Consider the following 27,113-nt stretch of genomic DNA (forward strand, 5'->3'; position numbering starts at 1 on the left):
AAAGTGTGCAGCATTCCTCAATAGATTTTATTAATTGTATCAAAAATAATAAATGAATGATGGAGTCAGCTGCATTAAGCAGTTTGTGCGTACACAAATCCCTTGTTCAGTACCGCAGGGTGGATCTGTAAGGCGGAATGACATACCCTTCAGTATTGTGGAGGCACAGGAGAACGGGTTGTACTATAAACAAAATAAAATAAATTACAAGAACATGGAAACGAGGGAAATAAGAACAGTCATTGTTACATTGCCCTTCTTTGTAAAACAAATCACAGTTGCCTTCTATCTGCTCCTGTCTGTAGTAATTAGAGTTTCAAAATGTGCATGTTTCTAAAACACATTTAACCTTATGTTGCCTGTGAAACACACATTTGCCAACACTGGTTTATTACCAAAATCAATATATTCATTATTATTCTTTTACGATTGAATATCAGGGTTATAGTAAGTAGCCCTGCTGGTATAACAGTGTTACCCTATCACAGTGGTCCTTTATCATTTTCTACCTTGATACCCCCTGGCAGCCCATTTGTGCTATTTGTACCTCAAACATTTGCAAAGTAACATTGTAATGACAAAAATTAATATAATCACATTGTTTCATATCATCCTTGAAGAAATTACAAATAAATTTCTTCGTTCATGAAATCATTTATATTGGTATTTTTCAATCGAAGTGATTACAAATTCTGACACAGATTCTTCTCTGAAGTTATCAATAATGTTGACAATAACCCAATGCGTTTTGTCCAAAGGACTTCATCAGGGGTTTACGATCTGAGTGGTGCAGAGAGACATCAATGAATTTCAATCTAGTAAATGGATGGTGCCTATACACAGTAGTAGCCAAAAATACAGTGCCACAGAGTAGTACCAGTTCACATAATGCCACACAGTAGTGTCTGTTATTCACATTACACCGCACAGCATTGTCCACTAGTCACATTACACTGCACAGTAGTGTCCGTTATTCACATTACACTGCACAGCATTTTCCACTAGTCACATTACACTGCACAGTAGTGTCCGTTATTCACATTACACTGGACAGCATTTTCTACTAGTCACATTACACTGCACAGTAGTGTCCGTTATTCACATTACACCGCACAGTAGTGTCCGTTATTCACATTACACCGCACAGCATTGTCCACTAGTCACAATACACTGCACAGTAGTGTCCGTTATTCACATTACACCGCACAGTAGTGTTTGTCAGTCACATTACACCGCACAGTAGTGTCCGTTAGTCACATTACACTGCAAAGTAGTGTCCATTATTCACATTACACCACACAGTAGTGTCCGTTATTCACATTACACCGCACAGTAGTGTCCGTTATTCACATTACACCGCACAGCATTGTCCACTAGTCACAATACACTGCACTGTAGTGTCCGTTATTCACATTACACTGCACAGCATTTTCCACTAGTCACATTACACTGCACAGTAGTGTCTGTTATTCACATTACACCGCACAGTAGTGTGCGTTATTTACATTACACTGCAAAGTAGTGTCCGTTATTCACATTACACCACACAGTAGTGTCCGTTAGTCACATTACACTGCACAGTAGTGTCCGTCATTCACATTACACTGCACAGTAGTGTCCGTCAGTCACATTACACCACACAGTAGCGTCCGTCATTCACATTACACTGCACAGTAGCGTCCATCATTCACATTACACCACACAGTATCGTCCATCATTCACATTACACCACACAGCAGTGTCCGTTAGTCACTTTACACCACACAGTAGTGTCCGTTATTCACATTAAACCACACAGTAGTGTCCATTACTCACATTACACAGCACAGTAGTGTCCGTTAGTCACATTACACCGCACAGTAGTACTCCTTATACACATTACGCCACAGTCACATTACACTGCACAGTAGTGTCCGTTAGTCACATTACACCGCACAGTAGTGTCCGTTAGTCACATTACACCGCACAGTAATGTCCGTTATTCACATTACACCGCACAGTAGTACTCCTTATACACATTACGCCACAGTCACATTACACTGCACAGTACTACCCGTATGCACATTACACCACACAAGAGAGCCGCTTATACACGTTATGCCATACAGGAGAGCTGCTTATACACATTACACCATACAGGAGAACCGCTTATACACGTTACATCAGAGTAGAACCCATTATACACATTATGCCAGGTACAGCCCAATATGAAGGTCATTGAGACTCCATTGCAATAGCGGCCCTCAGCGCAGTTTGCCAGTGGCAGCAAACTCTGCATGCGCAGTGGGCATGAGGCCACACACATTGCGGTCGCTACCCCGATGGATGCGACCACAATGTGATTGACAGGCGACAGCATAGCAAAGTTAAGGTGTTGCGGGGTGGCGCAGAAAAAAAGGGGGCGGGCCAGGACATCACACACAGCCCTCCGAAAAAAAATGGCTGCTGACCAGGCTGCACTGCCAGGGGTGAACCTTAGATCAAATTGCGGAAGCATCGGGATGTGGCGCCACACATGCTGCCTTGTGCTGGGTGGCCCTCAGCATGTGCAGAGGTGAACGCAGATCTGGCTGCATATACAGTCATCTGCATTCATCTTTGACTAATCCCCTATGCCAGGTACAGCCCTCATTCCCTCCACAGTGTGCCCCCAGTAACTGCAGGAGGTCCTGGCTCGGGTGCTGCTCCTCCTCTTCCTTCTCCACCTCCGGTTTCTCGCAGGCCCCGTTACTCCAGCAGCAGCTGTAGGATGTCGGCAGTGATGCCGAGGGGGGGGTGGGAGTGGGTAATAATTACCCAGGCCTGGGACTAATGGAGTGGCCCAGCAGGGACCCTGGTCTGCCGCACTCCCACCAGCATCCCTCTTTACTGGACAGCAGCATAAGGCTCTCATCCTGGGAGCACAACACATGCTACAGTTAGGCAGAGAGGCTGCTGCTAATGCTGATCCTCTGCCTGTTCCTGTACATGTGGGAAGGAAGGGGGGGGGGTGATCACACTGATCACGCTTCCCCATTGAATTGACCCTGGCTGAGTGCTCGGGGCTCAGGGATCAGGCAGTACAGATATTTTTTTCTTCCTTTTCCATAAGGGGGCGTGGCCACACCTTCCGCGGTTAGGCCACACCCCCAACCCAAATCGGAGCACTGGATGTCAGCGATGGTAGCGGAGCCATGTGTGGGCTGAGTCTGCACACTGCATACAGTCTCTTTGGGGAGTAGGACGGGGAGAGAGCTGCTCTACCCGCTGCCAGCGCTGCTACCAGTCTGAAAGGCGCAGCGACAGCCGCAGGGTAGCAGAGCAGGGGGAGCGCTGCGCCTCTTCAGCTCAGCGCCTCCCTGCGTTGTATACCCTTGCTGAGTGAATAGCGCCGGCTCTGGAAGTGCGGCTCCTTATATGGAATCCAAACCACGTGAGAATCCGACAGCGGGAAGATGACATTTTGCCTCATTCTGGTTTCCGAGTCAGGCGGGAAAACCGGGTTTGGAGAGTGAAGTCCGGTAGGGTTCGGTTCTCTGAGAACCGAACCCGCTCATCTCTAATAGATACTGTACATATATAGTACATACTGTATATTTCCCAAATTGAACTTTTGTGCTCCATATAACATAATAACTCATCACTTTACAATCAGGGCCGGTTCTTAGCTTTGTGGCGCCCCGGGCAAAATATAGGGGCGTGGCTTCAAATGGGGGCGTGGTCACGACGCTGAAAGAAAAAATGAAATAAAAAAAAAGTATACTTACCATCCCCGTTCCTGATCCAGACCGCTGCAGACCCCTCCGCCGGCGGCGCCGCTCTTCTCCTCTCCTCTCTTCTCTTCGATCTATGGGAGAGACGTTATTACGTCTCTCCCATAGAACAGCATAGACACTAGAGGTCAATTATGACCCCTAGTGTCTGTGCCACTATGCTGTGCGGTGCGCGATGACGTCATCGCGCATCGCACAGCAAAGGTCCTCTACATGAAGGGAAACTAGACCGTAGCATCTAGTTTCCCTTCATGGAGAGGACCTTTGCTGTGCGGTGCGCAATGACGTCATCGCGCACCGCACAACTAAGGTCTTCTCAATGAAGGGAAACTAGACGCTACGCGTCTGGTTCCCTTCAAAGCGGGGGGGGGAAGCAGGGCACTGCGGGGGGCACAGTGGCGGATCTTGCCCTGGTGCGGCGCCATCCGGATGGCGCCCCCCCCGGGCAAAAGTACCGCTTGCCCGTGGCAAGAACCGCCACTGTTTACAATCCATAAATAAATTCCCATAGTTATGCCTCAGCATTAACCAAATTTCAATAACTGACATTAGGGGTCATTCCGAGTTGATCGCTCGCTAGCAGTTTTTAGCAGCCATGCAAACGCATAGTTGCTGCCCATGGGGGAGTTTATTTTCGCTTTGCAGGAGTGCGCAGATTAGCCATTATTTCACTGATCGATACGCAGCGAACAACGGCAGCTAACGATCAACTCAGAATGACCCCCATGGTTACAAAATCCATAGTGTCCTGAGTGTGAATATAAAAACATATCAAACATTATGAGTGACCATGGTAGTGATATACTCACTTTTCACAAGTACATAAGTCAATTGCTCATGTCAGGTGCTCCTCAAGGCAGTAGATAGCAGTCCTGACTAAACCGATATATATACCCCCCTGTGTGTTTACATCACTTACTGTCACTAATTGATGAATAATAATCCCTATCTCGATTACTATGCATTTAAACTTAAAACCTTGCAGTTCTATGGAAGGTATATACTCTATTTCTATATCCATATTGGTATCGGGCAATGGACAAACATTAAACGATGGTGGAAGGTGTTTGGTTCTATATGCGTTCCACCTCATTGGCATGTGCGTTCCACCTCATTGGCATGTGCGTTCCAACTGCCGCACTTAAGGTTTCCAGTTGTTGGGAAGGGCGACTGGTGTTCCACTTGCCACATTTCCGGTTTCCAGTGATAGAAAGGGATAATAAGTAGTGGAGAGAGATCAGAAGGCTTCTAACTCAATGCATTCTACCTTAATAGGGACAAACAATCCCCATATTACACTTCCGGTTTCCGGTTTACGAAAGCTGGAAGAAAAGGGCTTTATAGTGCATCAGCGCTACAATTAGCGCTGCTTAATACATAATAAGGACCACGGAAATTGTAGTGGTTACATATTTGAGATAGGGATTGTATCCCATAGCCCAATAATAACCGCAATCTTTCAAATCTGTACTTCCGGTTTCGGGTTCCCCGGATGTTTGCGTTCCACAGCGGGTCTGCTGTGCGTTCCACCTGACCTATTTCCCATATATCTTAGGGGCTAAACTTTATTTCAACTCACAATTACCCAAAGTATATCACATTAATAAATGTTTCAATTAAGTATTAGACAATTAGAACAAATAACTAATAAATAATATTTAGATATATATTTTGGATTTGGTTCTAATAGGCCCTACACATCTCGCGATGTGCCGCCGAGGTGCCCGACAGCCGATACGGCCGACGGGCGACCTGGCGGCGGGGGGGGCAGTGACGGGGGGAGTGAAGTTTCTTCACTCCCGTCACCCGGCTCCGTAGACGTGCAGGCAAATATGGACGATCTCGTCCATATTGGCTTGCATGCACAGCCGACATGGCACCAGCGAAGAATGAGCGCGGGGCCGCGCATCGTTCATCACTGGTGACTCCACACTGCACAATATGAACGTTATCTCGTTCATTAATGAACGAGATCGTTCATATCGTGCAGTCATGTCGGCCAGTGTGTAGGGCCCATTAGTTTGCAAAACCACCCTCACATGTTTTAGTTTTGGATCTATATAAAAAATAAAAAAATAGCTGAAATCATGTAATTTACGCATATTTTTGTTCCTACTGTATTATTAACCTCAATTTCGACCACCTCACAGCTCACAATACTGTTTTCATCAGTATTGGCCAAAGGCTGCAGAGAGCTAGCTGGTTACTAAGCAACAGAGCAGCAGCACAAACACACAGCAGTTTATAACACATCTATAAGACATTGCCACACAGCAGTGGCAGAAAAGTGGTGCAAGATGGATTTGTCCTTGGGCCCTTCCACCCACCCTTATGTTCGATATTAAAAAGAACATGCACAGTATTTTGTGGCTTATGTTGTTGGTTGGCTTGAGCCAACACAAAAAAGCTGCCAATGGGCATAAAGCAGCTAACAGTGTCATTTGTTAAATGATCTCTTATCTACACTGGGAAAATGTTGTCATTATCATCCTGTCCCTCATTAGTGTTAACATCATCATCATCACCACATAAAATTAACTCATCCACACGGGAATCTACCATTACAGAAGTCTCTGTACTGTACTTTGACATAATTGACAGGAAAGATGTTCCTCATGTTTTTCGGAGGGTGGGGGGGGGGGGGGAATTGGTCCATTTTCATGAACATCATCTTCCACATTTTGAGGAATGTGCCTCCTATGACACTCACAAGGTTTCCAGCTGTGCTGAAAACTCTTTCAGAGTACAAACTGGAAAGTAGGCAGCTTAAGTAAAGCATTGCCAGTTCCTACAAAGGGTTCCAATTTGTATTTTATTACCCCAAAATTCAAAGGTACTGTCTGACATGCTCATTTGTCCATTGTCATTAGAATAATCCTCCACTATTCTATGGATGGTTACCGTATCAGATTGAGTCACGGTAGAGGTGTCACTAATGATGGGCAATTCTCTGAGACCTGACCAGGTGTCAGAATGTTTGTCACTCTGGTGCACTGAGTGGACTCATCCTCATCATCAGTGGGTCTTTTGAGAAAAGGTTTTTTTTTTTTCCTGGAAGCAACCACAGCACTAGTATTTGGCTGCTGCTCCTGCTTTTCTATAGACTGATTGTGATCTCAATCGACTCACTGCACTTATATTTTGGCACGGTACCTACAGAGTGCCACTGCCTGGCCATGAACACACCGGTGTGGATCATAGAGGATCGACAGTAATACCCCTTTCACACCACAAATATATCCCGGAATATTGCCAAGTTGAGCTGGCTTGATCCGGGTCGAGGTGCAGTCTAAAAGCACCACTTTTGAATATCCCGGGTCGAGTAACCCTGCATTTCAGCCCGGTATAAAAGCAGTGTTATACACGGGTTGGACCCGGGTCAATGTGCACTCTAAAGTGTCCAACCCGGGTTATTCAACCCTGCATTCATGTAAAAGTGCTGACTGGTTGTTCTTTGTGTGCCTTGATGATGTCAGCTGCCTGAGCCCTGCTACATAGGAGAGAACAGAGAGCATTAGAGCTATTAAGAATTAGGGGTGAGGCAAAGATTGCTAGGCAGCTTACTGCAGTGGATAACTCCCAACTTATTAAAAGTTCAAAGAGAGCACAACTCCCGCACAAAATATAAACTGTCCTCCCCCTGCTCACCTCTCACCCCTCTCTGGGATAACCCTGCATTCCCCGCTGGGGTTTCGACCCTTCGTTTCACTCCCTGGTATAGCGCAGGAGTTCATGTGGTGCATGACCTCTATCTCCGAGATCATTGGATGACGTTGGAAGATATCACCTACCAGTTATCCACTCTCTCCCCTCTCTTCTTTGAATATTTCCAGATCCGACATTTCCTATTCTCCTTACCTCAACCTGACGTTCAGCGGGATCTTACCCTTTTTGAATCTTTATGCTCCAAAAGACCCATATGTAGAGGACTAATTTCACTAATATACTCAATGTTAGTTGGGGCCTCCTCGGGTCCGCAGACTCGCCATGAGCGGGAGTGGGAGAGGGACTTGGGTCCCCCACCAGATAATACCTGCTGGGAGGAAGTTCGGGAGGGCATTGCTAAAAGCTTAATCTCAACTCGACACAAGGAAACATCCTATAAACTGTATTACCTGTGGTATTACACTACGGATAAGCTGTCTAGGATGTTCCCTTCTGCCACCCCGGTTTGCTGGCGAGGATGTGGACATCGGGGAACTCTCCTCCATATCTGGTGGACCTGTCCCCGTATAGCTCACTTCTGGAATAAGGTGCTTGACTTATTGAAATCCCTCTCTGGCCTTCCCCTCGCGTTGGACCCTTAGGTATTTTTGTTGGCACGTCCTTATCCGGATCTTGACCCGCTTCTAAATAAATTGTTCTCCCATATAGTGGTGGCAGCTAAATACTTGATAGCCAAGAATTGGAAGACCCCCGCTGCCCCCAATGTCTCCGCACTAAATAATTCCGTGTGGTTTGTTGCTAATATGGAAAGGATCACTTATTATCTGCATGGCTGTCCACACAAATTTGAACTCGTTTGGAGTTCCTGGTTGCTTAAGATGTCTCCCTCTACTTGATACTCTGGCTGCCCCTATGTTCAGACCTTCTGGAGCTACTCGCAACACTATACCTGGATCCTCCCTCCGGATGCCCATCTACTTTTCCTAGCAGCTTCTAGATTAATCAGTCGCAATCTATTCACTTATCTTTTTGTATACTGCAATATTTATACACTGCATACTGTTATGTTTGGTATAACCTTCTACCCATGGCATGGTTCGGCCTGGTTTGGCTCATCTATATCTGCCATTTTCTTCTTCTCCCCTCCCTATTTCCTCCTCTTCCTTCTCCTCTGCTCCCCTTTGTTTTCTTACCCCCCGTCTGTCGTCCCCCCTAGTGGGACTCTCCCGTTTCTTGACTGTTAAATTTATTCTTGAAAAAATGTTTAGGAGAACTTTCTGTATTTGTACATCTAAACGTATTTTGTGCACCTGATTGTTTCTCCTATTATAAATAAAGAGTTTAAAAAAAAAAAAAAAGTACAAAGAGAGACCTTGGTGTGCGCTAAATGCACCCTATATGAAAGGGGCGTGGCCTCGTGGCAGAGCCTCAATCGCGAGTAGAGCCCCCTTGTACCATGACTGATGGGGCATGCCCAGTGCTCCCTGAGCTGCTGGCATGCCCCTTCTCCCTCTGTCACCTGTGCATGCGCACAGCGTCTATTCACCGGTGCTCTGCCAAGCAGAGCAGCAGTGACAGGAGCCTTCCAACTACCCCCCACCCACTACGGGACACTGCCGCCCGAGGGTGGGACACCGGGACAGTCCCCCAAAAAATGGGACTATCCCGCGAAAATCGGGACAGTTGGGAGGTAAGTTACAGGAACAGTTAAAGATGCAATTGTGTATAAATACTAGTGATGTGCACCGGACATTTTTCGGGTTTTGTGTTTTGGTTTTGGATTCGGTTCCGCGGCCGTGTCTTGGATTCGGACGCGTTTTGGCAAAACCTCCATGAAAATTTTTTGTCAGATTCGGGTGTGTTTTGGATTCGGGTTTTTTTTTTTACAAAAAACCCTCAAAAACAGCTTTAATCATAGAATTTGGGGGTCATTTTGATCCCATAGTATTATTAACCTCAATAACCATAATTTCCACTCATTTTCAGTCTATTCTGAACACCTCACACCTCACAATATTATTTTTAGTCCTAAAATTTGCACCGAGGTCGCTGGATGACTAAGCTAAGTGACCCAAGTGGCCGACACAAACACCTGGCCCATCTAGGAGTGGCACTGCAGTGTCAGAAAGGATGGCAGATTAAAAAAATAGTCCCCAAACAGCACACAAAAACTGAAATGCACCACAGGTATGGATGGATAGTATACTTGATGACACAGAGGTGGGTAGAGCAGTGGCCTACTGTACCGTACTGCTATATATTATATACTGGTGGTCAGCAAACTGTGCAAAACTTAAATGCACCACAGGTATGGATGGATAGTATACTTGACGACACAGAGGTAGGTAGAGCAGTGGCCTACTGTACCGTACTGCTATATATTATATACTGGTGGTCAGCAAACTGTGCAAAACTGAAATGCACCACAGGTATGGATGGATAGTATACTTGACGACACAGAGGTAGGTAGAGCAGTGGCCTTCTGTACCGTACTGCTATATATTATATACTGGTGGTCAGCAAAATTATGCACTGTACTCCTACTATACACTACAATGCAGCAGTGGCGTGCGGTGAGGTCAGAGGCTGGTGAGGCACTACAGCCATAATGTCCGCCGAATCCTGCCGATGACCCCTACCACCGCTGAGCCAATGCCCGCTACTGCCTCTGAGCCGATGCCTGCTGCCACCGCCAATGGCTTACAAACTTGCCCACATCAACTGACCCAGCCCTCCGCCACTAATTTGCATCTCAATCCGATGCCGCCAATGCCCGCTGCCTGCCTGCTCATCATACTTGTGATATATTGTACATTTTTATAGAAAAAAAATAAAAATTAGTGTTTGGGAAGGGAGTGGGAGGAGGACATGAATGCAATTTTGTTGTCCAGGGCTTTCATTAACTTAATGGAGAAGGGTCTGAATGGGTTAAAAAATGTAAAAAAAGAAAAATGCGTGAGTTCCCCTTCCTAAGTATAACCAGCCTCAAGCTCTTTGAGCCGGTCCTGGTTGTTTAAATACTGGGAAAAAATTGGACAGGGGTTCCCCGTATTTAGACAACCAACACCGGACTCTTAGACCGGTCCTGGTTCCAAAAATACAGGGGACAAAAGATGTAGGGGTCCCCCGTATTTATAAAACCAGCACCGGGCTCCACTAGCCAGGGACATAATGCCACAGCCGGGGGACACATTTATGTAGGTCCCTGCGGCCGTGGCATTACCCCCCCCCCCCCAACTAGTCACCATGGCCGGGGTTCCCTGGAGGAGTGGGGACCCCTTAAATCAAGAGGTCCCCCCCCTCAAGGCACCCAAGGGCCAGGGGTGAAGCCCGAGGCTGTCCCCATCACCCCTGGGCGGTGGGTGCCGGGCTGATAGCCATAAGTGTGTATAAAAAAGAATATTGTTTTTTGTTGTGGAACTACAAGGCCCAGCAAGCCTCCTCTGCTTGCTGGTACTTGGAGAACCTCAAGTACCAGCATGCGGGGAAATAACGGGCCCGCTGGTACCTGTAGTTCTACAACAACAAAAATACCCAAATAAAAACACAACACACACGCCGTGAAAGTAAAAATTTATTAAAACACACTTACCTACATCCCACGCCGGTCACGTCCACTTGTCCATGTAGAATCCAATAGGTTGTTCCTGTAAAAATGAGAGAGAGATTACTTACCTACATCCCACGCCGGTCACGTCCACTTGTCCATGTAGAATCCAATAGGTGGTTCCTGTAAAAATGAGAGAGAGATTACTTACCTACATCCCACGCCGGTCACGTCCACTTGTCCAGTAGAATCCAATAGGGGTACCTGTAAAAATGAAAATTATACTTACAAACAAAGTAATCCACAGGAGGAGAGAGAGAGAGAGAGAGAGAGAGAGAGAGAGAGAGAGAGAGAGAGAGAGAGAGAGAGAGAGAGAGAGAGAGAGAGATGAATGAATATTATGCACTCGCTGATGCGGGAAGACGTTAGCACAGACAGGGGAGAGTGCTGCTGCTAGCTGGGATGATGGAGGAGGCTCCCCCAATAGTTGTGAGCCCAGTAGCTATACCCCTAGTAGCTTTGCCCCCTGTAGCAGTGCCCCCAGTAGCAGTGCCCCGAGTAGTTGCGACCCCTGTAGTTGTGCCCCCAGTCGCTGTGCCCCTTGTAGCTGTGCCCCCTGTAGATTTGCCCCTTGTGGCTGTGCCCCCAGTAGTTGTGACCCCTGTAGCTGTGCCCATTGTAGCTGTGCCCCTTGTAGCAGTGCCCTGAGTAGTTGTGCCCCCAGTCACTGTGGCCCCTGTAGTTGTGATCCCAGTCGCTGTGCCCCTTGTAGCTTTGCCCCCAATAGCTGTGCCCCCTAGCTGTGCCCCGAGTAGTTGTGCCCCCTGTTGCTGTGCCCCCAGTAGCTGTGACCCCAGTCGCTGTGCACCCTGTAGCTTTGCCCCCAGTAGCTGTGACCCCAGTCGCTGTGCCCCTTGTAGCTTTGCCCCCAATAGCTGTGCCCCCTAGCTGTGCCCCCTGTCGCTGTGCCCCCAGTCGCTGTGCCCCCAGTCGCTTTGCCCCCAGTCGCTGTGCACCCTGTAGCTATGACCCCAGTAGCTGTGACCCCTGTAATTGTGCCCCCAGTTGCTGTGCCCCTTGTAGTTGTGACCCCCAGTTGCTGTGCCCCTTGTAGTTGTGCCCCCCAGTTGCTGTGCCCCCCAGTTGCTGTGCCCCCATTGCTGTGCCCCTTTTAGTTGTGCCCCCCAGTTGCTGTGCCCCTTGTAGTTGTGCCTTTTGCTGTGCCCCTTATAGTTGTGCCCCTGTTGCTGTGCCCCTTGTTGTTGTGCCCCCCAGTTGCTGTGCCCCTTATAGTTGTGCCCCTGTTGCTGTGCCCCTTGTTGTTGTGCCCCCCAGTTGCTGTGCCCCTTATAGTTGTGCCCCTGTTGCTGTGCCCCTTTTGCTGTGCCCCTTATAGTTGTGCCCGTTGCTGTGCCCCTTATAGTTGTGTCCCCCAGTTGCTGTGCCCCTTGTTGTTGTGCTCCTGTTGCTCTGCCCCCAACACAAACACATAAAAAAAAAAAACCACACACACATACTTACCGCTCCTGCAGCGCTGTCCTCCGTCTCCGTCCGCCGGCTCGTCCCTGCTGTACTATGGGAGAGACGTCATGACTCATGATGTCTCTCCCATAGTAGCGCCGCTCAGACACCAGGGGTCAATTATGACGTCTGGTGTCAGTCAGCGGCGCCGGCTGCAGCGGGCGCCCACACAGCCCACGGCGCCTGCTGCAGCCAGGAAGGGGGATCGCTAGTGATTGGACAGCGGATCCAGCACTGGATCGGCTGGGCCAATCACATCTGGTGCACTGACAGGGGCGTGCATTCATCGGGGCTGAATGCACGCCCCTGTCATTGCGGCACCAGTATAGGTGCCGCTTCGCCATTCATTTTCAATGGGCTTTCACAGCCCATTGCTGCGCCCCGCCCCCTGCCCGCCCCCCGCTGCCCGGACTTTTAGTGTTAGAAGCGGGAGGCATCTCTCCCGCTGCCTCCCAGCTGTCCCTCACAAGCAGCCACAGGGGGGGGGGGGGAGAATTATTAAAATAATAAAAAAAATAAGAATTTACTTACCGATAATTCTATTTCTCATAGTCCGTAGTGGATGCTGGGGACTCCGTAAGGACCATGGGGAATAGCGGCTCCGCAGGAGACTGGGCACATCTAAAGAAAGCTTTAGGACTATCTGGTGTGCACTGGCTCCTCCCCCTATGACCCTCCTCCAAGCCTCAGTTAGGATACTGTGCCCGGACGAGCGTACACAATAAGGAAGGATTTTGAATCCCGGGTAAGACTCATACCAGCCACACCAATCACACCGTATAACCTGTGATCTGAACCCAGTTAACAGCATGATAACAGAGGAGCCTCTGAAAGATGGCTCACAACAATAATAACCCGATTTTTGTAACAATAACTATGTACAAGTATTGCAGACAATCCGCACTTGGGATGGGCGCCCAGCATCCACTACGGACTATGAGAAATAGAATTATCGGTAAGTAAATTCTTATTTTCTCTAACATCCTAAGTGGATGCTGGGGACTCCGTAAGGACCATGGGGATTATACCAAAGCTCCCAAACGGGCGGGAGAGTGCGGATGACTCTGCAGCACCAAATGAGAGAACTCCAGGTCCTCCTCAGCCAGGATATCAATTTTGTAGAATTTTACAAACGTATTTGCTCCTGACCAAGTAGCTGCTCGGCAAAGTTGTAAAGCCGAGACCCCTCGGGCAGCCGCCCAAGATGAGCCCACCTGCCTTGTGGAGTGGGCATTTACAGATTTTTGGCTGTGGCAGGCCTGCCACAGAATGTGCAAGCTGAATTGTACTACAAATCTAACGAGCAATCGTCTGCTTAGAAGCAGGAGCACCCAGCTTGTTGGGTGCACACAGGATAAACAGCGAGTCAGATTTCCTGACTCCAGCCGTCCTGGAAACATATATTTTCAGGGCACTGACAACGTCTAGCAACTTGGAGGCCTCCAAGTCCCTAGTAGCCGCAGGCACCACCAATAGGTTGGTTCAGGTGAGACGCTGAAACCACCTTGGGGAGAAACTGAGGACGAGTCCTCAATTCCGCCCTGTCCGAATGGAAAATCAGATAAGGGCTTTTTCAGGATAAAGCCGCCAATTCTGACACGCGCCTGGCCCAGGCCAGGGCCAACAGCATGACCACTTTCCATGTGAGATATTTTAACTCCACAGATTTAAGTGGTTCAAACCAATGTGACTTTTGGAACCCAAAACTACATTGAGATCCCAAAGTGCCACTGGAGGCACAAAAGGAGGCTGTATATGCAGTACCCCTTTTACAAACGTCTGAACTTCAGGGACTGAAGCTAGTTCTTTTTGGAAGAAAATTGACAGGGCCGAAATTTGAACCTTAATGGACCCCAATTTCAGGCCCATAGACACTCCTGTTTGCAGGAAATGTAGGAATCGACCCAGTTGAATTTCCTCCGTCGGGCCTTACTGGCCTCGCACCACGCAACATATTTTCGCCAATTGCGGTGATAATGTTTTTGCGGTTACATCCTTCCTGGCTTTGATCAGGATAGGGATGACTTCATCCGGAATGCCTTTTTTCCTTCAGGATCCGGCGTTCAACCGCCATGCCGTCAAACGCAGCCGCGGTAAGTCTTGGAACAGACAGGGTCCTTGCTGGAGCAGGTCCCTTCTTAGAGGTAGAGGCCACGGATCCTCCGTGAGCATCTCTTGAAGTTCCGGTTACCAAGTCCTTCTTGGCCAATCCGGAACCACGAATATAGTGCTTACTCCTCTCCATCTTATCAATCTCAGTACCTTGGGTATGAGAGGCAGAGGAGGGAACACATACCCTGACTGGTACACCCACGGTGTTACCAGAGCGTCTACAGCTTATTGCCTGAGGGTCCCTGGACCTGGCGCAATACCTGTCGAGTTTTTAATCATGTGGAAGACTTCTGGGTGAAGTCCCCACTCTCCCGGGTGGAGGTCGTGCTGAGGAAGTCTGCTTCCCAGTTGTCCACTCCCGGAATGAATACTGCTGACAGTGCTATCACATGATTTTCCGCCCAGCGAAGAATCCTTGCAGCTTCTGCCATTGCCCTCCTGCTTCTTGTGCCACCCTGTCTGTTTACGTGGGTGACTGCCGTGATGTTGTCCGACTGGATCAACACCGGCTGACCTTGAAGCAGAGGTCTTGCTAAGCTTAGAGCATTGTAAATGTCCCTTAGCTTCAGGATATTTATGTGAAGTGATGTCTCCAGGCTTGACCATAAGCCCTGGATATTCCTTCCCTGTGTGACTGCTCCCCAGCCTCGCAGGCTGGCATCCGTGGTCACCAGGACCCAGTCCTGAATGCCTAATCTGCGGCCCTCTAGAAGATGAGCACTCTGCAACCACCACAGGAGGGACACCCTTGTCCTTGGTGACAGGGTTATCCGCTGATGCATCTGAAGATGCGATCCGGACCATTTGTCCAGCAGGTCCCACTGGAAAGTTCTTGCGTGGAATCTGCCGAATGGGATTGCTTCGTAGGAAGCCACCATTTTACCCAGAACCCTTGTGCATTGATGCACTGAGACTTGGCTCGGTTTTAGGAGGTTCCTGACTAGCTCGGATAACTCCCTGGCTTTCTCCTCCGGGAGAAACACCTTTTTCTGGACTGTGTCCAGGATCATCCCTAGGAACAGAAGACACGTCGTCGGAACCAGGTGCGATTTTGGAATATTGAGAATCCAATCGTGCTGCCGCAACACTACCTGAGATAGTGCTACACCGACCTCCAACTGTTCCCTGGATCTTACCCTTATCAGGGAATTGTCCAAGGAAGGGATAACTAAAATTCACTTCCTTCGAAGGAATATCATCATTTCGGCCATTACCTTGGTAAAGACCCGGGGTGCCGTGTACCATCCATACGGCAGCGTCTGAACTGATAGTGACAGTTCTGTACCATAAACCTGAGGTACCCTTGGTGAGAAGGGTAAATTTTGACATGAAGGTAAGCATCCTTGATGTCCCGAGACATCATGTAGTCCCCTTCTTCCAGGTTCGCAATCACTGCTCTGAGTGACTCAATCTTGAATTTGAACCTCTGTACGTAAGTGTTCAAAGATTTTAGATTTAGAATCGGTCTCACCGAGCCGTCCGGCTTCGGTACCACAACAGTGTGGAATAATACCCCGTTCCCTGTTGCAGGAGGGGTATCTTGATTATCACCTGCTGGGAATACAGCTTGTGAATGGCTTCCAAAACTGTCTCCCTGTCAGAAGGAGACATCGGTAAAGCCGACTTTAGGAAACGGCGAGGGGGAGACGTCTCGAATTCTAATTTGTACCCCTGAGATATCACCTGAAGGATCCATGGGTCTACTTGCGAGTGAGCCCACTGCGCGCTGAAATTCATTGAGACGGGCCCCCCACCATGCCTGATTCTGCTTGTAAAGCCCCAGCGTCATACTGAGGGCTTGGCAGAGGCGGGAGAGGGTTTCTGTTCCTGGGAACTGGCTGATTTCTGCAGCCTTTTTCCTCTCCCTCTGTCACGGGGCAGAAATGAGGAACCTTTTGCCCGCTTGTCCACGAAAAGACTGCGCCTGATAATACGGCGTCTTCTCATGTTGAGAGGCGACCTGGGGTACAAACGTGGAATTCCCAGCTGTTGCCGTGGCCACCAGGTCTGAAAGACCGACCCCAAATAACTCCTCCCTTAATAAAGCAATACTTCCAAATGCCGTTTGGAATACGCATCACCTGACCACTGACGTGTCCATAACCCTCTACTGGTAGAAATGGACAACGCGCTTAGACTTGATGCCAGTCGGCAAATATTCCGCTGTGCATCACGCATATATAAAAATGCATCTTTTAAATGCTCTATAGGCAAAAATATACTGTCCCTATCTAGGGTATCAATATTTTCAGTCAGGGAATCAGACCACGCCAACCCAGCACTGCACATCCAGGCTGAGGCGATTGCTGGTCGCAGTAGAACACCAGTATGTGTGTAAATACCTTTTAGGATACCCTCCTGCTTTCTATCAGCAGGATCCTTAAGGGCGGCCATCTCAGGCGAAGGTAGAGCCCTTACAAGCGTGTGAGCGCTTTATCCCCCCTAGGGGGTGTTTCCCAAAGCACCCTAACCTCTGGCGGGAAAGGATATAATGCCAATAACATTTTAGAAATTATCCGTTGTTATCGGGGGAAACCCACGCATCATCACACACCTCATTTAATTTCTCAGATTCAGGAAAACTACAGGTAGTTTTTCCTCACCGAACATAATACCCCTTTTTTGGTGGTACTCGTATTATCAGAAATGTGTCAAACATTTTTCATTGCCTCAATCATGTAACGTGTGGCCCTACTGGAAGTCACATTCGTCTCTTCACCGTCGACACTGGAGTCAGTATCCGTGTCGGCGTCTATATCTGCCATCTGAGGTAACGGGCGCTTTAGAGCCCCTGACGGCCTATGAGACGTCTGGACAGGCACAAGCTGAGTAGCCGGCTGTCTCATGTCAACCACTGTCTTTTATACAGAGCTGACACTGTCACGTAATTCCTTCCAACAGTTCATCCACTCAGGTGTCGACCCCCTAGGGGGTGACATCACTATTACAGGCAATCTGCTCCGTCTCCACATCATTTTTCTCCTCATACATGTCGACACAAAAGCACCGACATACAGCACACACACAGGGAATGCTCTGATAGAGGACAGGACCCCACTAGCCCTTTGGGGAGACAGAGGGAGAGTTTGCCAGCACACACCAGAGCGCTATATATATATACAGGGATAACCTTATATAAGTGTTTTTCCCCTTATAGCTGCTGTATAGTTAATACTGCGCCTAATTAGTGCCCCCCTCTCTTTTTTTAACCCTTTCTGTAGTGTAGTGACTGCAGGGGAGAGACGGGGAGCTTCCCTCCAACGGAGCTGTGAGGGAAAATGGCGCCAGTGTGCTGAGGATAGGCTCCGCCCCTTTTTCGCGGACTTTTCTCCTGCTTTTTTATGGATTCTGGCAGGGGTTAAATGCATCCATATAGCCCAGGAGCTATATGTGATGCATTTTTTTGCCATCCAAGGTGTTTTTATTGCGTCTCAGGGCGCCCCCCCCCCAGCGCCCTGCACCCTCAGTGACCGAAGTGTGAAGTGTGCTGAGAGCAATGGCGCACAGCTGCAGTGCTGTGCGCTACCTTGTTGAAGACAGGACGTCTTCTGCCGCCGATTTTCCCGGACCTCTTCTGCCTTCTGGCTCTGTAAGGGGGCCGGCGGCGCGGCTCTGGGACCCATCCAAGCTGGGCCTGTGATCGTCCCTCTGGAGCTAATGTCCAGTAGCCTAAGAAGCCCAATCCACTCTGCACGCAGCTGAGTTCGCTTCTTCTCCCCTTAGTCCCTCGATGCAGTGAGCCTGTTGCCAGCAGGTCTCACTGAAAATAAAAAACCTAATCTAAAACTTTCACTAAGAAGCTCAGGAGAGCCCCTAGTGTGCACCCTTCTCGTTCGGGCACAGAGATCTAACTGAGGCTTGGAGGAGGGTCATAGGGGGAGGAGCCAGTGCACACCAGATAGTCCTAAAGCTTTCTTTAGATGTGCCCAGTCTCCTGCGGAGCCGCTATTCCCCATGGTCCTTACGGAGTCCCCAGCATCCACTTAGGACGTTAGAGAAAGATATTTATAACAGACTGTGTTATAAATATCTTATTATTATTTTAATCATTATGACAGGGGTGGCACTGCCTCCCCTGACTGCACGTCCCTGCAATGCAGCACAGATATGGAGCGTTTTTCAGGCAGAGAACGTATAATACTGGTGGTCACTGGTCAGCAAAACTCTGCACTGTACTCCTCCTATATAATACTGCTGGTCCCTAGTCCCCACACTAAAGCAGTGAGCACAGATATTTGCAGCCACCTAAATAAAACTGAGAGGACGCCAGCCACGTCCTCTCACTATCATTTCCAATGCACGAGTGAAAAATGGCAGCAACGCGCGGCTTTATATAGAATCCGAATCTCGCGAGAATCCGACCGCGAGATGATGACGTTCGGGCGCGTTCGGGTTAACCAAGCAAGGCGGGAGGATCCGAGTCTGCCTCGGAACTGTGTAAAATGGGTGAAGTTCGGGGGGGGGTTCGGATTCCGAGGAACCGAACCCGCTCATCACTAATTAAAACACAGTCTGTCAGCCATGATTACTGCAATGCTGTGAGCTGTCCCCACCCTCTCTGACACCTCATCTGTCTGAGCCAAAAAAAAGTCCATTTAAAATTACATCCATGGTGTTTTGCTGACCCAGGTTGAGTTAAAAGGAGCCAACCCTGCAATAACCCGGGTTGAAAGTGTAGTGTGAAAGGGTCTGACCTGTGTCCAACCTGGGTCGGACACAGGTTCAAAATACCGGGTCGGACCCGGGTTTGCGGTGTGAAAGGGGTATTACTAGGTTGACAGTCATTAGGTTGACCACTATTGTTCGACAGTGACTAGGTCTACACCTGAAATAGGTCGACATGGTCTTTAGGTCGACATGAACAAGGTCAACATGAGTATTTTAATTTTTTTGGTGTTGTTTTCTTTGTACAGTGACCCTCAGCACACATCTCTTCCTGCATCGGCCCGTCTATATGGGCCATAAATGATTTTTTTTAATGAAAGAGTGCCAACAATGTGCTCCTAATGGAGGTTTTTTATTTCTACAAAGACTCAGTGCCCGCTGCCCCTTGAACACAATGGCCCTCATTCCGAGTTGATCGCTCGCTGCTGTTTTTCGCAGTGCAGCGATCAAGTTACTACTGCACATGCGTATGCACCGCAATGCGCATGCGTGTCATACGGGTACAAACAGCATCGTTGCTGTGCAATGCTTCTAGCGACAAATCCATTCACACAACCGATTGCAAGGAGATTGACAGGAAGAAGGCGTTTATGGGTGCCAACTGACCGTTTTCTGGGAGTGGTAGGGAAAACGCAGGCGTGTCCAGACGTTTGCAGGGCGGGTGTCTGACGTCAATTCCGGGACCTGATACGCTGAAGTGATCGCAAGGGCTGAGTAAGTCCAGAGCTACTCAGAAACTGCAAAAAACTTTTTCGTCCCGCTCGGCTACACAAGCGTTCGCACACTTGCAAAGCGAAAATACACTGCCCTAGAGGCGGCGACTATCTGATCACAGCGCTGCAAAAAAAAGCTAGTGAGCGATCAACTCGGAATGAGAGCCAATGCTCCCTCCCTGAGTCCACAGAGCAGTGCCGTAACTAGACATTTCAGCGCTGTGTGCAAGAAACAGCATCGGCGCCCCCCCCATCCCCTGGGTTGGCCTAGCCTTACAGGACAGAGTATGCAGTGGAAAGGCATCAGAAAACAAAAAACAAAGTTTCTCGACACTCTGCATTGCGGCTCTTCTGCCACCTCCGAATTCCTGAGCAGGCCCGGGATGTATAACACTGCACCGCGTTGATCCTGGCTTGCAGAGGGTCCTTGCAGTTCCTATCTGGCAGCTGGCTCGACTCCTCCGGTTCCGACTCCCACCGGAGTGCTCCTGTTGCCCTCTCTACAGGGTCCTCTGTAAGGGGTTCTTCAGACCGAGTACTCACTGTTGGGGTTCTTCCGCGGGTCCTCACGGGTCTTGAAGCCGGTGGGGGTTGTCTTTTGTGGTGCCTGCACGCCCTTGGTCTCCACTGCCAGGTCTTCTATGGCCACAAGAAAAAGGGGGACTCCTCCACCATTTTGTACCCCTCTGCCACGGCTCCTGAGCGGCTTGATCCTTCCCGTGGTCTCCTCCTGTACGACTTTCTCCCGCGCAGGCACTCCCGAGGACACTCCGGAAGCAGATATGGGGTCTTCTCCAGCTTAGATGCAGTTAGCTCCAGGGTCCTCAACTCTGCTGCCACTCCAATGCGCCGGCTGTATTCTGGAAAGTGCAGACTCCACTCACTGGCTCCCAAACTCCCACTGCTGGTGGTTCCTTTCTGCTTGGGTGGCAGTTGGGGACGGTAGCTCCATGGATGCTCTGATCCTCTTGAGGTGAGCACGACCTTCGCACGGTCCAGGCACCACTTCTTCTTCCACCTACGATCTCTGCAGCGCTGTCTTCAGCAAACAGCGCTGCAACACAAATAGGGCTGCCAATTGGGGTCAATGTGCACTATGCACCCTCAGCTAAAGTGTGCTATGTGCAAAGCACACTTCGCACACACGTAGTTATGACCCTGGTGTGGTGTAGTCTTAGACACAGTGTGTGTGGTGTAGCCTTAGACACAGTGTGAGAGTGTGTGTGTGGTGTAGACTTAGACAGTATAAATGTATGTGTGTGTGTGTTCAGGTGATGGAAAAGCACCAATATCTACTACTGTCAGTGTGTCATTACCGCAGAGCGAAGACGGCTGCTCTCACCCAAACAGAGCCAGCACTAACCAGTTTGATGCCCTAGGCAAGATTTTGGCTGGTGCATCGACGGTAGTTCTGCATCTGACCTGGCACCCTTCACCCAGCAATACAGATCACAGCAGCAGCTAGCAACACCCATTACCTCTCGGAAAGGGGTAGAGAGTGATAGAGAAACAGCAGGGTGAAAGAGTGAGAAAGAGAGTGGGGGGGGGAAGAAAGAGAGGGGGTAGGTAGGTAGAAAGAAAGAGAGAGAGAGAGACAGACAGCAGAGTAGAGAAAGCAGGGTGAGAGAGAGGAAAGAGGGAGAGAGAGGAGGTGAGAGATCGAAAGAGGGGGAGTGAGAGAGGGTTGAGAGAGAGGGGATAGGGGGAGCAGGGAAAGAGAGAGAGAAAGAAAGAGAGAAAAAGGTGAGACGGGACGAGAGAAAGGGTTGAAAGAGGGAGAGGGGGTGGGGGAAGAGAGAGCAGGGCAGAGAGAGATAAGGCGTGAGAGAAAGAGAAAGCATGAAAGAGAGCAAAAGAAGGGGAGGAAGAAAGAGGTGAGAGGGGGTGAGAGAGAGGGAGCTGGGGGAGATAGGCGGGGGAGACAGAGGAAAGAAAGAAAGAAAGAAAGAAAGAAAGAAAGAAAGAAAGAAAGAAAGAAAGAAAGAAAGAAAGAAAGAAAGAAAGAAAGAAAGAAAGAAAGAAAGAAAGAAAGAGGTGAGACAGGCGGGGGTCTGAGAAAGGCGTCAGGTGGAAGAGAGAGAGAGAGAACAGGGGAGAAAGAGAGAAGAAAGAAAGAAAGAAAGAAAGAAAGAAAGAAAGAAAGAGAGAGAGAGAGAGAGAGAGAGAAAGAAAGAGAGAGAGAGAGAGAGAGAGAGAGAGAGAGAGAAAGAAAGAAAGAAAGAAAGAAAGAAAGAAAGAAAGAAAGAAAGAAAGAAAGAAAGAAAGAAAGAAAGAAAGAAAGAAAGAAAGAAAGAAAGAGAAAGAAAAAGAAAGAAGGGGGTGAGAGGGTTAAGAGAGAGATACGGTGGGCAGGGAGTGTGAGAGAGGGGCAAAAAAGAAAGAGGTGAGACAGAGTGGGGGTGAGAGTGAAAGAGAGAGGAGAGAGAGAAAGGGGGGAAAGAGAGTGAGATAGACAGCAGGGAAGAGAAAGCAGTGTGAGAGTAGAGAGAGAGAGGCATGAGGAGGGAGAGAATGAGAGAAGGAGAGAGAGAAAAAAGAAACAGAGAGGGGTAGTGAAAGAGAGGGTTGATAAAGTGGGGGAGCAGAGTGAGGGAGATGAGAGAGAGTGAGGGAGATAATAGAGGGAAAGAGAATGAAGAAGAGAGTGCAAAAGAAAGAGAGAGAGAAGGGGAGAAAGGGTTCGAGAGAGAGAAATAAAGAAAGAGAAGTGAGACAGAGTTAGAGAGTTGAGAGAGAGAGAGAGAGAGAGGCAGGGAGAGAGAGAGAAAAAGAGAGGTTAGACAGGGAGAATGAGAGATAAGGTTCAGTGAGAGGGGGTGAGAGAGAGGGTTGAAAGAGGGAAAGGGGGGCAAGAGAAAGAGCGGGGAGACAGTGTGGGGGTGAGAGAGAGAGGGGGCTGAGGGGAGAGAGAGACCACTAGAGAGAAAGGAGGAGACAGAGAGAGAGAGGGGGTCAGGGTAGAGTGAGAGGGGGGATACATGTGGCACTGTGTACCTCGCTCTGTCCCCCTACCCCCGATATGTGTCACTGTGTGTCGTCGTCCCCTTAAGTACAAGCGGCACTGTGTACCTCGGGCAGCGGCGGGTCCCCCTTCTCATCAGTGTCAGTAGCAACGGGTCCTCCTTTCAGCGCCGGCAGCAGCAGGTCCGCTCTTCTGGTTTTTGTGGGATCATGACGTTGGGCAACAGCGGTGGAGAGAGGAAGAAAAGGTGAGAGGAGGGGCTGGATTGGCAGGACCGCCTCCTCCTGCTAGTACTGCGCTGACAGTGCTGCAGTATGCCCCTTCATTACACCACACTGCCGCAGGTCCCTGTTTAAAGAAAAAAAAAAGTGGCAGAAACGACGTTCCCGTGTGCCTCCAGTCACCACACACACACAGCCTGTTCCCCCCATTAAAAACATACACACAGCCTGGCGTCTCCAATCACTATACACACACACACACACACACACACACACACACACACACAGCCTGTTACCCCTCAGTCACCACACACACACACACAGCCTGTTACCCCCCCAGTCACCATGTACACACACATAGCCTGTCCCTTACAGTCACCACACACACACACACACACACACAGCCTGTTACTGCCCCAGTCACCACACACACACACACACACAGCCTGTCCCTTACAGTCACCACACACATAACCTGTTACCGCAGTCACCACACACACACAGCCTGTTACTCTCCCAGTCACCACACACACAGCCTGTCCCTTACAGTCACCACACACACAGCCTGTTACTCCCCCAGTCACCACACACACAGCCTGTCCCTTACAGTCACCACACACACAGCCTGTTACTCCCCCAGTCACCAGACACACAGCCTGTTACTCCCCCAGTCACCAGACACACAGCCTGTTACTCCCCCAGTCACCAGACACACAGCCTGTTACTCCCCCAGTCACCACACACACAGCCTGTTACTCCCCCAGTCACCACACACACAGCCTGTTACTCCCCCAGTCACCAGACACACAGCCTGTTACTCCCCGTCACCACACACACAGCCTGTTACTCCCCCAGTCACCACACACACAGCCTGTTACTCCCCCAGTCACCACACACACACACAGCCTGTTCCTCCCATTAAAAACATACACGCACACACAGCCTGGCATCTCCAATCACCACACACACACACACACACACACACACAGCCTGTTTCCCCTCAGTCACCACACAGACACAGCCTGTTACCCCCCCAACCCCCCCAGTCACACCACACACACACACACACACACACACACACACACACACACATAGCCTGTCCCTTACAGTCACCACACACACAGCCTGTTACTCCCCCAGTCACCACACACACACAGCCTGTCCTTTACAGTCACCACACACATAACCTGTTACCCCAGTCACCACACACACACACAGCCTGTTCCTCCCATTAAAAACATACACGCACACACAGCCTGGCATCTCCAATCACCACACACACACACACACACACACACACAGCCTGTTTCCCCTCAGTCACCACACAGACACAGCCTGTTACCCCCCCAACCCCCCCAGTCACACCACACACACACACACATAGCCTGTCCCTTACAGTCACCACACACACACAGCCTGTTACTCCCCCAGTCACCACACACACACAGCCTGTCCCTTACAGTCACCACACACACACAGCCTGTTACTCCCCCAGTCACCACACACACACAGCCTGTCCCTTAGTCACCACACACACACAGCCTGTTACTCCCCCAGTCACCACACACACACACACACACACACACACACACACACACACACACACACACATAGCCTGTCCCTTACAGTCACCACACACACACAGCCTGTTGCTCCCCCAGTCACCACACACACACACACACACACACACACACACACACACATAGCCTGTCCCTTACAGTCACCACACACACACAGCCTGTTACTCCCCCAGTCACCACACACACACAGCCTGTCCCTTACAGTCACCACACACACACAGCCTGTTACTCCCCCAGTCACCACACACACACAGCCTGTCCCTTACAGTCACCACACACACACAGCCTGTTACTCCCCCAGTCACCACACACACACACACACACACACACACACACACACACACATATAGCCTGTCCCTTACAGTCACCACACACACACAGCCTGTTGCTCCCCCAGTCACCACACACACACACACACACACATAGCCTGTCCCTTACAGTCACCACACACACACAGCCTGTTACTCCCCCAGTCACCACACACACACAGCCTGTCCCTTACAGTCACCACACACACACAGCCTGTTCCTCCCATTAAAAACATACACGCACACACAGCCTGGCATCTCCAATCACCACACACACACACACACACACACACACACACACACACACAGCCTGTTTCCCCTCAGTCACCACACAGACACAGCCTGTTACCCCCCCAACCCCCCCCAGTCACACCACACACACACACACACATAGCCTGTCCCTTACAGTCACCACACACACACAGCCTGTTACTCCCCCAGTCACCACACACACACAGCCTGTCCCTTACAGTCACCACACACACACAGCCTGTTACTCCCCCAGTCACCACACACACACACACACACACACACACAGCCTGTTTCCCCTCAGTCACCACACAGACACAGCCTGTTACCCCCCCAACCCCCCCAGTCACACCACACACACACACATAGCCTGTCCCTTACAGTCACCACACACACAGCCTGTTACTCCCCCAGTCACCACACACACACACACACACACATAGCCTGTCCCTTACAGTCACCACACACACACAGCCTGTTCCTCCCATTAAAAACATACACGCACACACAGCCTGGCATCTCCAATCACCACACACACACACACACACACACACACACACACACAGCCTGTTTCCCCTCAGTCACCACACAGACACAGCCTGTTACCCCCCCAACCCCCCCAGTCACACCACACACATAGCCTGTCCCTTACAGTCACCACACACACAGCCTGTTACTCCCCCAGTCACCACACACACACACACACACACACACACACACACATAGCCTGTCCCTTACAGTCACCACACACACACAGCCTGTTACTCCCCCAGTCACCACACACACACACACACATAGCCTGTCCCTTACAGTCACCACACACACACAGCCTGTTACTCCCCCAGTCACCACACACACACAGCCTGTCCCTTACAGTCACCACACACACACACAGCCTGTTACTCCCCCAGTCACCACACACACACAGCCTGTCCCTTACAGTCACCACACACATAACCTGTTACCCCAGTCACCACACACACGCACAGCCCGTCACCCCCCCCCAGTCACTACACACACAGCCTGTCCCCTACAGTCACCACACACACACACACACAGCCTGTTACCCCCTTCCCCCCCAGTCACTGACTACACACACACAGCCTGTCCTCACACACACACAGCCTGTCCTCTAAAGTCAACACATGCACACACACACGATACTTCCAGGTCCCACATAGGTAGCACTTGGGGCCTCTGTGGTTGTTTGTGTGTGGCCCAGCCCTGCCTGCTACGGTAGCAGGCAGGGCTGGGCCACACACAAACAACCACAGAGGCCCCAGGCAAAGTCGGAGGCGGGGCCTAATCGCGGACCTCCGTGGCCACGCCCCTTTCAAAAACACAAAACACTAGCATACAGCAGGGGCACCTGGGCTGGAGGCGGAGGCTGATCTGTCTCTGTTCGGGAGATGAGGAGGCATTGGAGTCACGATCTGCTGCCCAGTACCAGCAGGCTCTACTCCCAAGCTCCGCTTCTGTGGTGCTGCCTGCCAGCCTGTCTGTCTGGTTGGCTGGCTGGCTGCCTCTGAGCACGGGGGACTGGCGGCCTGGGTGCAGACCGAGGAGGGGAGGGAGCAGATATTTGCTGCGGCCTGGAGGCCGGGTTATAACACTTTACAGTGAAGCCTGTGGCTGTGTGCCGCACATGCCACGCCCACCAAGGTGTCAGCACTGTTGAACAGCTTTGCATCTGCCAGGGCGGCCAGTCGGGAGCACACAGCACACAATGCGCTCCCACAGCAAGTGCGCTGTGTGCCAGGCACACTGAGCACACACCTAGTTACGGCACTGCCACAGAGTGACACAGTGCCCCTGCC

General features: G+C 50.0%; 1 long non-coding RNA gene across 2 annotated transcripts; it reads right to left on the reverse strand.

The window, feature by feature from the left end:
• Positions 1-26,855, reverse strand: LOC135059640 (uncharacterized). 2 transcript variants are annotated; one of them, XR_010246547.1, is made up of 3 exons: positions 26,666-26,855; positions 23,046-23,286; positions 1-183 (listed from the first exon to the last, which is right to left on the reverse strand). It is a non-coding gene; the product is annotated as an uncharacterized LOC135059640 (long non-coding RNA). The 2 variants fall into 2 exon arrangements; XR_010247062.1 differs by lacking the exon at positions 26,666-26,855 and adding an exon at positions 26,454-26,514.
• Between the last annotated feature and the right edge of the window lie 258 nt (positions 26,856-27,113).

Source organism: Pseudophryne corroboree, chromosome 1 (genome assembly GCF_028390025.1).
Source record: "Pseudophryne corroboree isolate aPseCor3 chromosome 1, aPseCor3.hap2, whole genome shotgun sequence".
NCBI classification, from domain to species: Eukaryota; Metazoa; Chordata; class Amphibia; order Anura; family Myobatrachidae; genus Pseudophryne; species Pseudophryne corroboree.